General features: G+C 51.5%; 1 protein-coding gene across 3 annotated transcripts in view; it reads left to right on the top strand.

Annotated features, from left to right (window-relative positions):
• The first annotated feature begins 732 nt into the window (after window positions 1-732).
• The window catches only part of AGPAT3 (1-acylglycerol-3-phosphate O-acyltransferase 3), a 107,062-nt gene continuing 94,879 nt past the window's right edge, over window positions 733-12,915 (top strand). For all 3 annotated transcript variants that reach the window (XM_049710401.1, XM_004264606.4, XM_033418422.2), the window contains exon 1: window positions 733-870. The gene's annotated coding sequence lies outside the window, so the exon portion shown is untranslated. The remainder of the gene's footprint in view (window positions 871-12,915) is intronic.

Below are 12,915 nucleotides of genomic sequence, written 5' to 3' on the forward strand. Positions count from 1 at the left end.
GGCGACCCCCGCGACCCCCCTCCCCGCCCCACGGCGGTAACCGTGGCCTGGGGGGAGTCTCATGCCTGGAAACACCCCTAGTGCGCGCAGCGGGGGCCCCTGGGGAGATGGGGGCAGTCCAGGAGGTCCGCACTGTCCGTGGTGCTGCCTGCCGCGCCCCCCCCCCCGCCCCCCCGCCTCCACCGCCACGTATGCCGGCCCACCATGCAGTTCCCCCAGCCCTGGGTCCAGCCTCCAGGCGGTCTGTGCCCCCGACGGATCCCCTCCCTCCACCCCCAATCCAGCCCTCCACCGACCTCGCTGTCCCGCCCCCAAAGTGTCCCGCCGGCCCCAAGCCCTCCGGGTGCTCCAGCCGCGTGCGTTACTGGACACGGGCCCGTCCCTTCGCAGCCGGCGCCACGCCAGGCCGCCCACCCCGGTGTCCCCCTGTCTCCCCACGTGTCTCATGCTTTCCCCGCTGTCCCCCTGTACCTCCCTGTCCCCTTGGCTTATCCCCCCTTGTGTCCCCCCCTTGTTTTCCCCCCCGACCCGTATTCCCTCCCCACTGTTCCCCTGTACTCCCGCGTCCCCGGCATGTCTCCCCGCTGTGTCCCCCCCGCACGTCCCGTGTCCCCTCCCCGCGTGTCCCCGCCGCCCCGCGCGCCGGCGGAACTGTGGGATCGCCGCGCACAGGAAGTGGCGGGGCGGCGCGGCCGAGGGCGGAGGGCGGCGGGCCGGGCGGGGCGGGATGGGGGCCGGGGGCGGCGGGCGCCGCACTCGCTGAGGCCCGAAGCAGGGCCGGGCGCGCCCAGGGCCGGAGCGCAGCGGCCGGAACGGCCCGGAGGCGACGCCGGGGCCGAGCGCGCGACGAGCAGGTGGCGGCGGCTGCAGGTGAGCGGCGCTGCCCCCAGGTCGGCCCCCCGCCCGGCCCGCCGCCCGAGGTCGGGGCTGCCTCCACCGCCGTCCCAGGTCGCCCCCGACCCGGGCCCCGCGCCGCAGTGGGCTGGCTGCGCTCCGCCTGGCGCGGGGCCTGCGGGAGGACCGGGACTGGGGCCCGCGGGCCCCGGGTCCCCTCCCGGCCGCCCCGGGGCCTCGTCCGGCCAGGCCCAGGCCCCGTCCCCTCCCCGTCCCCGCAGGCCCGCCTGCGGCGCTGCAGCCGGGCGCGCCGGTCCGGGCTGGCGCGCGGCCAGGGCCGGGGCACCCCAGGAGGGGCGGGCGACCCGGCTGGGCGAGGGCACGACACCCCCGCCCCTCTCCCCGCGGGGTTTCTCAGGCCCCTCTGCTCCCCGCGGACGCGACGTGCCCCCCCCCCCCGGTTTCTGGGCGCTGGGGACCCGGCCCCGAGCGCTCCCCCGACCCTGCGCTCTATCTACGACCAGGGGTTAGTTTCACTTTTTGCTCGGCCAGGAGGGAGGGCTGCAGGTGGGAATGCGCAGCAGTGGTGGGTGCTGAGTGTTCAGATTTGACTTTGGCACTTGGACCAAAGGCCGTCTGTGAATTTCCACGGTTCCAGTCAGGTGATGGGGTCGGTCAGTAATTCAAGAGCCGTTTGGGAGGAAAACCACCGCCACCCCAGGGCCGCCCAGAGCGCCCAGGTCGGTTGATCCTGCCCGAGGGTCTCAGGAAGGCAGGCTGTGACTAGCAGTTGAAGCTACCTTGAAAGTATTGTGCTGGTTCCTCTCTTTCTTTCTTACACCTTTTTTTTTTTTTTTTTTTTTTGGGCTGTGTTGGGTCTTCGTTGCGGTGCACGGCCTTCTCACTGCGGTGCCTTCTCGTTGCAGAGCACTGGCTCTAGGAGCGGGCTTCAGTAGTTGTGGCATGCGGGCTCAGTAGTTGTGGCTCACGGGCTCTAGAGCGCAGGCTCAGTAGTTGTGGCGCTCGGGCTTGGTTGCTCTGTGGCATGTGGGATCTTCCCGGACCAGGGCTCGAACCCATGTCCCCTGCATTGGCAGGGGGATTCTTAACCACTGTGCCACCAGGGAAACCCCACACCCCAGACTTTTTTTTAAAGCACACTATATACAGTCTCCTCTAAGAGAATACTAGAGCAGTTAGGTTCCTTTTCATAGGAAATATGATCTCATGAGAAGGAAAAATGAGGTGGGCCGTTGGCCGTGAGATAGACTGGAATGAGAACTGCCACCCATATTAAGGGTGGAAACCACCCAGAGATCCCAAACCCCGAGCGGTGTGTGGTGGCCTGGCGATGGCTGTGTTTTGAGGGGCCCAGTGATGCTGGACTAAGCTGGGGTGGGGTGATCCCCTACGTGTTCTAAATTACAGCTCTGCCGGCTGACTGTACTCATTTAGGGACTGCTAATGAACGTTTTCTCCGTTTAAAAGCTTCATAAGGGATCTCAGTGAGATTCTGAACATTCTCTAATTTGATCATTTCCTTACTGCTTTCCCTCCCCCTTCTTTGCATCCTAACTCCACCCTCCTCTCCTTCAAAGTTGCAGAGTTGGCCTGTTACAACTCATTTCTGTATCCCTTTCTCAGCCACTCTGAGGGAATCTTCCTGATTACATTGTTTAAAAAAAGGTGCTACATGTGATTGGCGTTCACACACACGTGATTGACATTCAGAACGCCCACACACGTGGCTGAGGGTCAGCATACACAGGGCCTCCTCTGGGCCTTGGAAGGCGCAGGCCTTGATGTTCTGAACCACACTTCACGGGCACGCAGACTGGCTGTGTTGGCCGGAGCATGCTGTTCACCCCACCTGCGTGGGGCCTGCGGGGGCATGTCTGCCAAGAGGGCTGAGGCCTGGAGAAGGTGCGGGAGCAGAGGGTTAAAGTCCCTGTCGTAGGAGGTGAAGGGAGGTGCAGGAAGGACACTTGCATTGCCAGCGTGTGGACTCCAGAAGCCGCCTCCTGGGAGGCAGGGCCGGCAGGCTGATGTTCCATGTGCCTGTCCCACGTCTAGGTGCCAGGGCCAGGGAAGCACATTGAAAGCAGTTGTTTATTTTGGAAGTTAGAAAGAGTGCATCCACCGAAGTGATCTGGGCTGTCCGTGTTTACTCCAGCGTCCCACGTTAACCAGCGTGGGTCCTGATACACAGGGTTAGCCCTTTACATGTGACAACTCTGCTAGCACTTCCACCTTGGAAAAGAGTGGTCTGAGAAAACCCAGAGGTTGGGTTACCCCCCGAAGGTTGGGTCGCAAATCGGCGTGGCCAGAATTTAAACTAAGATCCATGGACTCGCACCTTCTCAGCCCCATCTGTCTGCTAAGAGTCTGGAAACACTTTTATCTCTGGTCAAGTCAGAGGTAGGAGGGAAATGTTGAAATCAATATAAACAAGGAAAATGAGAAACAGAAATTGTGTTTGAGAAGAGCCAATTTACGGGGTTTTCCGGGGCGGGGTGGAGGGGAGGGTGTGGTCAACGCTTCCAATCGCATTGGACCCCCAAAACACACATCTTCCCCTGGCTTTCAGCCTGACCTAGCGTGGGAGACAGGACAGGGGCCTTCAGTGGAGATCAGTGGCAGCCCCTCGCTGTTAGCCGTTAGCCCCCCCATCAAAGTCCACCTGGGGCAGAAGCAGTGGCTTCTGCTTCCATCTTTTTCTTCCCTCTCTTGGGCCTCATCAGAAACTCTAATATTTTACTGTTACAAGTTGTGGCAAAGCATTGGATACAATTGGCTACATTTGCCTGTTCCTTTCTTAATGATTTGACTATATGACATAAGATCTTTAGTTACTCAGTCTTCTCATTGAGAAACGTATGTTACAGTCAGATTGGACTGAATTTTGTAAAACAATTGCTTGGAAATTTCATGGATTTTACTTTTGGTTAACCAAGGAATGCTTGAGGTTTTAAATGAGTTGATTCACATTGTAAAGCGAAATGACTCTGACTTAATCCGTTGTTTCTAAAACTACTTCGTAATAATCTTAAACTAATCCTAAATTACTGATTTCAAAATGCTGGATTTTAGGTAAACACATGAGTGGTCCAGCCTGGGACAGTCTCTCGTTTAATTATTGAGAAGAATTCACCATGTCCTGTTTATCTTTGTGGAGCAAAGTGCTAGAAACCGGAACACGGATCATCTGGGGGCGGCATCTGTGTTTCTCTTTGGAGGCAGAGGAGCAGATGCCCGGGGAAAGTTGGCCCAAGTTCCCGCTGCAGGGCTGGAGCCTTTGGCCCTGGATGCTGTGCTTTAATTCGCCATGTCTTTCCGCAAGTGCAGCCAGAAGGTCACAGATAGGATACATTTTAAATATTAGTGTTGAAAGAAACCGTATCCTTCAGTATGTGACAGGCAGATGTCTTCTTCCAGGCAGAAGTGCTTCGCATCACGCAGGACTAAAAACCGAAGCTGAAGCTGGGCGCTCCTGGTGGGAGCTGCCTGCCAGCAGCCGAGAGGCCTGTCCTCAGGTGGCCCCAGGAGGCCATGCATCATTGATGTGGCTCTTCTCAGTTCCCTCCGAAAGTGGGTGGGGAACGAAAGCAGCGATAAGAAGGGTGGTAGTGAGTTCTACCCTGAGCAGCGTTGAGAAGCTGCAGTGAGGAACACCTTTATCCGATCTGCTCTCACAGGTCCTGTGAGCCCCGCTGGCTGCATCCCCGGGGGCGGGCGTGGGGTGGGGGGCTGAATTCCAGAGCTCCAGCAACGGGGGTTCTTTTTCTCTTCATCACTCAGTTTGCTGACCTGAAAACTTTATAAGTATATGCTGACGTTCAGTGTGTCCCTGCTTTGCGTCTAGTCTGATGACAACAGCTCCAATTATTGCATCTCCATGAGGCATCTTATGGGCTCATTATGTTGTTTCTGTGAGGACAGGGTATTGCCCCATTACACAGCTGGAGGAACTGGGTGGGAGAGCTTGGCCACAGTCCCTCGGCTGGCAAGTGACGCATCTAGATTTCCAACAAGGTCTCATTGAATCCAAACCAACGCGGTGCTCAGAAAACTCAGTCTATGAAAATCTGCATTTTTGAAGCAGAAACTCAGTGACTGGCTTCACAGAAGTATTCATTTAAAAAAACCTTTTTGCTTGTAGGAGGCGAGACTTGGTGGACTGGGGCCCGGAAACCCCCATTGAAGATGATAGAAACAGGTACACGCTAGAAATGATGCTGCCTGGGGAAGAAAGAAATTCCATTTATGCAGATTCATCTGTGCTCAGCTTTTCATTTTCCGCTCAGTAGCGGTAAAGTGAAGAGCGGCCTGTTGACTCTTACCATAAAGAATGTGCTGGTGATCGGGTTATGCTTCTCATACATTGATTTCTAATTAGACCATCGCCCCAGGCTAATTGGAGTGACTGATTGGATGAATGAATGAGGATACACGTCATCCTTATGTTCAGAGAGAAATGAATCAATTGGTATACCTTCCAAAATATGCCTTGCTAGGAGTGATTTTTGCCAAAATAAGACAAGTCAGATTGTTAGATGAAGCCGTCACCTGTTTGGGTTCCGCGTGAGGAGGACGCCAAGATGGGACGTGCAGGAGGTTCGGGGGGGGGCACACTGTGGGGGCTGGAGGGGGTGATCCGACCCCTGAGTGAGGGGACAGGGAGCGGGGAGGCCTGGGAGGATGTGGCTCTGAGAAGGTCAGCCTGGGGTCCTCGGGCCCCGCCCTTCGGGCAGTCAGGTCTGGCAGGCACCCCCCAACCCCCGGCGGCAGGTTCTCTCCTGAGGGGAGTCTGAGTGTCAAAGCACCCTGACAGCCTCCACGTTTAGTGACTTGGAGTCCACAAAAGTAGAAATAAATAATCGCAACAGTAAAAGGAATCCCAAACCGTGAATAGTCCCTGGGCCCCCGGCAGTGTTTTGGTTTAGTTTTAGGAAAAGCCCTGCAGTCTGGCAGGTCCCCTTGAGCCGTTATTTGGGCTCCTTTGCTGTAACTAGTGGTGAGCTGGTACACAAAAGTGAGTGTCCAGCGATGAAAGGAAGCAGAGTGCTTCCAGACGGGGGACAGAGGTCAGAGCACACGCCTGTTAGCGCACGACAGCTATTTTCAGCTTCCTAAATCGAGGCGCTAACTACCGTAAGTTCAGTTCTAGAACATTTGTTAGAAAATGCTTTGGTGGCCTGCGGTCCAGTTCTAGCTCCAAGCCAGCAGGGTGTTTTCCTGGGGTCCCAACTGCTTTGTACCTGGCATTCTTTAAATTTTAATGAGTTATTGGGTATAAATGTTTCTCCTACTTTGGTAAACAAAGCTATATGTGAGAGCTGCACACAGATCTAACAAGTGCCAGGTGGGGGTGGCCGTGCCGATGAGTGATGGCTGTACGTCTCTTCTCTCGGATGTGCCTTGCCTGACCCCCGGCCTCTGACCCCTCTGACCCCCAGCCTCGGACCCCTAGCAGACATGCCAGGCAGGTACGGGACCAAAGTCACTAGCTCTTTGATCTGCTGAGACAAGACACAAATCTAGATCTTTCTATGCAATTATTTATTTTTAACAAGCTGCAGGCAAACGAAACAATGTTCCTGCCTGAATTTAGCCTCTGGGCCACTATTTTTACAACCTCTGGTCTACACTGTTTGTTTAATTTTCACAATAAAGTAAGTGAGCCAATTAAATGAGGACTAAATGGGCACTTTCAAAATGCATGCAAGAGAAGCAAAACAAGAATAACGGAAACCCAAGACTTTATGTACAGATGAAAACCAAAAGAATTGTCTTTCTTATCTCAACTGTGGCTGCTGGAAACAGGATGGGGTTACGTGATGCTGGGTAGAGGAAGAGAGAAGATGGTACCCAGAGAGGTGTCAGTCGGGGAACAGAGGAACTCTGTGTGTCTCCGAGTGCGTGCAGGAGGCCCTCCTGAGGTCCATGTGAAGATGAAGTAATGTCTACAAAATGCATCGGGACTTTTACCAGAAGGCGCTCCTCATCCTGCTCTGTTTTGATGGCATGTCCTGTGTCCACGCCTCCTGTTACACGTGTAGAATGGGACCACTGGGCGGGGAAGTCCAGGGAGGTTAAAATTTACACAGTGATATTTACACTGGGCTGTTTCCCAGAGCGATGGGAAAGAGACTAAGGGTGTGAGTGGACCCACATACTCCATAGCACGTGGTATTGTTAAGTTTTGCAAATAGATTGGATGCAAAGCACTCCTGTCTGATTGTGGCCTGATGTGTGTTTCCTGGTAGATGGAGTTGATACTCTCCCTATATTTACTGGTAGACGTGTTTCCTCCCCTGTGAATTCCTTCCCCCATTTTCCTGTTAGGTGATAACTTTCTCGTGCGTATTCCTTACATATAATTCTATATGATGTGTTTCCTTATGTATTCACGATAGTGATCCTTCGTTGTCACGTGTTCATTAGGTACCTTTCCTAGCTGTGTCTTGTCTTTTTACTTTATTTTGATGAATAGAAATTCTTAATTCAATGTGGAGTTTATCCATCTTTTCTTTTGTGGCCTTTCGAGTGTCGCTGAGAAGTCTTTCCCAGCCCTGGGGTCACTCGTGTGTTCTCCTGTGTTTTCTCGTAGAAGTTGTAACGTTTGCTTTCCATGCTGAAGCCCTTAGTCCCTCGGGAGTGGGCTCTGTGGTGACGAGTAGGGAGCTCTGTCCCCATGTGGAGAACAGTTGTCCTGACACCAGCCTCGGCCGGTTGGTCGTCTTTCCCTGCTGATCTGTTGTGCCACTGCGGCCGTGTGTGCAGTCCCCTCGGTTGGCTTCTCTGTCCTGCCGGTCCGTGTGTCTGCGTGAGTGGCACCTGCCCCCGTTGCTGTCTGGACATCCTCCCCTCTACGCCCCCTGACCCCTGCGTTCTCCAGAGCGCCTGGTTATTCGTGCTCTTTGTTTCTCTGTGTTAAAATCAGCTTGTCAATTTTCATGAAAAACTTGGTCAGGATTTAGATAGAAATTGCACCAATTCCATAGATCAGTTGAGGGGAATTTCTGTTTTATGGTATTAAGATTACCTGCTGTAAACGTGGTGTGTCTCAGCTAATGTAGATCTTCTTAAACGGCTTTTGATAAGGCCCTGTATATACTATAAGTAACTGTCTTAGAGTCTGTGGTTAAATTTATTCCCAGGTGTCCTTCTTATTTTTTGTTACTTTCATAAGTGGTATTTTTAAATTTTATTTTTTTATTAAAAAAAATGTCTCACTCTTGTTGGTGTTGAACGGAAATGCAGTTGATCTTGGATATTGATTTTATATCCAGTCACCTTGCCAATCTCTATTTCTTATAATTTACCTGTAGATTTCGGGGATTTTCTGCGTAGACAGGGAACGGTGATGGCCTCGTTTCTTCCTTATGCCTTAATACTTTTCCATCCTGTTTCACTGCCTGGGCCAGCGCCGTCAGGACCGTATCGAACGGAGGTGCGAGGGGGCGTTTCTGTCCTATTTCCTGATTTTCAGGAAATGCTGCTCAGTTTTCCCGTTTGGTGTTGGTACAAACACGGAGACTGCTTAGTTCAGAATCTTCCTATGGCTCCTCCTGGGAACAAAGGAGCAAACAGACGGAAGGAAATGAGAGAAGAGATTCAAGACTTACCTTCACGGGTCATCAGGGAGACGCAAAAATAAAAGCACAGTGAGATGCCGGCCTGCCGCACCCGGGGAGCCAGGATGTAGAGAGAGTACCTGGGCCAGTGTGGTCACAGACGTGAGTCAGCGGAACGCAGGTGCGGGTGTGGACTGGTGGGCCGTGTCTGCACAGGGGGCTTTCACGTCTAGGCGTACCTGGCACATGGTCCCCAGCACGTCTGGGCGCCCCCAGTATGGGCAAGGTGTCCCCAGCGGCACTGCTTACTAACGGCCCCGGGGACACTGCTGGGGGAGAGGCAGGGGTTAGGGCTAAGCGCAAGGCATGGGGGGCGGTAAGAACGCCTTTTCAAATTTCTTGTATTGAAGTGACGACGTACTGGGAGGAGACTCAAGACTTCATATAAGGGGTGGGAAGGTGCAGCGGGAAGGGGCCACGGTGTGTTACTTATCTCCTTGGATTATGTTTACCTGTTTACAATAATGAAATTATAAAAAAAAAAGAGAGAGAGAGAGAATGCTTAGTTTTCTTTAGATGCCCGCTTTCCGGTTAGAAAGTTGTCTTGTTTATACAAATACTTGACTGAAAATGCTTTATCAAAGACTTTTTCTGCACGTATGAAGCTGATTGTATAAGATTTTCTCCTTTGATAGGTTGATTTGGTGAAGTACATGAGTAGGTTTTCTGGAATGTCCCATCTCGGCCATGATATTATTCTGTATTGCGTTACCACGTTCGGTTTGTTAATATTTTGTTTAGAATTTGTTGCACCTTTGTTTAGAAGTGCGCATGGCTTGGAATTGTCCTTTATTACACTGTCCCCGTCTTGTCTGGGTTAGGTGCTGGCTTGTACTGGTTTCATCATATGAGTGGACAGTATTGCCTCCTTTTCTGTGGTATAAAAGAGCTTCTGTGAGACTGAGGTTATGCGTTTCTTACATAATTTCTTGGTCTGGGCCTGGCTCTCGTGCAGACAGATTTTTATATCCTGGTCGATTACTTTAATAGTACAGATCTGTTCAGCTTTTCCAGCCTTTTAAAAATAAGGTTGGGTATTATTTTCTAGGGAGTGATCTGCATTAGTTATCTGTTGCTATGTAACAAATGACCCCAACACTTACTGGCTGTCAACAGCACTTACCATCTCACCGTTTCTGTGGTCCAGGAATCCAGGCTCAGCTTAGCTGGGTCCTCAGGCCCGGGGTCCCTCACAGGCGGTGACCAAGGTGCCGCCTGGGGCTGCAGTCTTATCTGAAGGTGCCATGGGGCAAGGATCCCTCTTCAAGTTCATTCATGTTTCTGTCAGGATTCAGGTCCTTGCCAGTTGTGCTGAGGGCTCCCCAACCTGGCAACTTGGCCGTCAGAGTGAGAGTGAGGGGGAGAGGGAGGGGGAGACACCAGCTAGACGCAGTCTCAGTGTTGTAAACCACATCTCGGATGCCACCTTCCACTACTTTTCTCGTCCACTTTTTGTTGGAAGCCAGTCAGTAGGTCCAGCCCGCCCTCAAGGGTGCGGGTTACACAAGGGTGTGAACCATGGGGGTCATCTTAGACCTGTCTACCCCAGTATCCGTGTCAGTTACATTGTCTGTTTCTTGGTACAGAAGTCATAATACTTTCTTGATTTTTAAATCTCTACTGTATCTGACATTAAGCTCCCCCTTTCATTCCTGAAATGTTTTTGCTTTTCTTTGTTCTTGATTCATCTTAGCAGAGGCTTCTCTGTTTCTTTGCCATTCGCAAGAGCCGACTTTCAGTTTTATAGATCTTGTCCAGCACATCTTTGGTTCCCGTGTCATTAATTTATCCTTTCGTTGTAATCGTATCTTTCTACACTCCCTGGGTTGTTTTTTTTCTTTCCTGGTGTTCCCTTTACAGGTTATTGAGTTGAAAGCTTAACTTCTGTTTTTTTATTTTTTCTAAGCATAGTTTCTTAATTTTCAGACTTTATTTCTATCGTAAGCATTTAAGGCTATAACCTTCCTTCCTGGTTCTGCTGTCCTGTGTCCTGTATATTTTGTTTTTTGTTTTTGTTTTTTTTTTTTTGGCTGTGTTGGGTCTTCGTTTCTGTGCGAGGGCTTTCTCTAGTTGTGGCGAGCGGGGGCCACTCTTCATCGCGGTGCGCGGGCCTTTCACTGTCGCGGCCTCTCTTGTTGCAGAGCACAGGCTCCAGACGCGCAGGCTCAGTAGTGTGGCTCACAGGCCTAGTTGCCCCGTGGCATGTGGGACCTTCCCCGACCAGGGCTCGAACCCGTGTCCCCTGCATTGGCAGGCAAATTCTCAACCACTGCGCCACCAGGGAAGCCCTGTCCTGTATATTTTGGTGTGCAGTAATGTCATTGCTCAGTATTTGAGTTTTTGAGCATTTAAAAATCCTTTATTATTCTTCTATGCCCCGTGAGTGATACAGAGGTACTTTTATTTTCTAAATGCACTGGGAATTTAGGTTATATATTTACTGTTGACTTCACCTCAGAAGCCTCGTGGGCAGAGGACATGGTCTGTGTGGCACTGACTGGCATTCTCTGAGACGTGGATTACACCCTGTCACCTCCTCCTGGCTCAGGGACCCGCTGTCAGTTCCACTGTCCTTCCTGCATCAGTAATGTTTCCTCTCTGCTGTGTTTGTGGTCCCTTTTACATCCAGTATTCTTCAATTTTTTTTTTTTTTTTTTTTTGGCGGTACACGGGCCTCTCACTGTTGTGGCCTCTCCCGTTGCGGAGCACAGGCTCCAGACGCGCAGGCTCAGCGGCCATGGCTCACGGGCCTAGCCTCTCCGCGGCATGTGGGATCTTCCCGGACCGGGGCACGAACCCATGTCCCCTGCATCGGCAGGCGGACTCTCAACCACTGTGCCACCAGGGAAGCCCCAGTATTCTTCAATTTCATGGTGGCATCTCTGGAGTGGATTTCTTCTTACGTTCCTGCTTTGGAGTCAATGTGCTTCCTGAGGATAAAGTTTTGTGTCTCTCAGTAATTCTGGAAAAATTTCAGCCATTCTTTTGTTGAATTTTGTTTCTACCTTATGCTTGACTTTCTCACACCATCTTCCAAGCCTCTTCAACTCTTGTTCATGTCTGTCTTTCAGTCTTTTTTGGCCACATTCTGTGTGATTTCCTCAGCTTTCCTTTCCAGTTTTCCAGCTCCATCTTCATCTCTGTCTAATCTGCTGCTTAACCTGCTCCTTAACCTGCTCATTTCGGTGATTATAGTTTTCATCCTCGAACGTTCTCTGTGGTTCTTTCCAAACCGTGCCTCTTCTCTCGCATGGTGGTCTTTCCTTTGCACATATTTCAATTTCCTTTTTTATCTCTAAGCATATTATTCTGTATGCTGCAAAGAATAATGCCAAAGTAATAACAGCGCCCCAAATAATACCGAAGTCTAAATGTCTTGGGGGTTGAATCCCGCTGTTTGTTATGCTGCCTCTCACTCCCTGAAGCTAGTTTCTCGTGTGCCTTGTAGCTTGGACTGTGCTCTTGTATTCAGGAGGACTCTGTCTGCAGGTTCCCTGGAGCACATCTCCCTGGACAGGTTCTGCCTTCAGAAGTGCTGCCTGCTTCTGCCAGGAGCCCAGGAGTGGGACTGATCCGGAACCATGATAGGTTAATTTTCTGGACTCATAAAAGGGAACTTCTGGAGACATCATTGACAAAGAAGGAAAATGATCCCCAAACAAAACTCTGAGCTTGAAGAGGTTGCTAAGGTGAATGGACACAGATGCTGATGAATAAACAATAGTGAAAGTTAAGGAATGCCGTAGGTTCGAGTATACCTAAGTGACTAAGCTGCCTTGGGGTAAATTTTATCCTGGCCTACAGCTGCCTGCTGGAAGACAACTGTGGTGTCCGGGGAGCTTAAAGCCGGGGCCCCCTCCCTCCCAGTGCACATCTTTATCAAGCGCTTTAACCAGTTTGGGACACAACTGCAAAACCTGTCTCAGATTTTGTCTTCAATGAACTCAGCTTCCCGTCAACTTCTCTGTCGTCTGTACAACTGAGGTGGTGTCTGCTTTTTTAGAACTGGAGACTAAGCCACCATCCAAACAGTTTTCTTCAAATGACATTGTTGGTAGCTGGAAAACTACCATACATGTGCGGTGTGCAGTATATGCCAGTAAAAGTGAAAGGGCGTGTTTTTTAAGACGGTTCATACATTTTAGCACGTCCGATTTCAAAACTGGAAAATAAATGTTGGGACTTCCCTGGTGGTCCAGTGGGTAAAACTCTGCGCTCCCAGTGCAGGGGGCCTGGGTTCGATCCCTGCTTGGGGAACTGATCCCCGCATGGAGGCCACAACCAAGGAGTCTGCACGCAGCAACTAAAGATCCCGTGTGCTGCAATGAAGATCCCGCGTGCCACAACTAAGACCCGGTGCAGCCAAAATAAATTAAGTAAATAAATATTTTAAAAAAGGAAACTAAATGGGAAGGGAAAGATGCTTAATGAAGCATCTGGAATG

This window comes from Orcinus orca, chromosome 5 (assembly GCF_937001465.1).
Source record: "Orcinus orca chromosome 5, mOrcOrc1.1, whole genome shotgun sequence".
NCBI lineage: Eukaryota > Metazoa > Chordata > Mammalia > Artiodactyla > Delphinidae > Orcinus > Orcinus orca.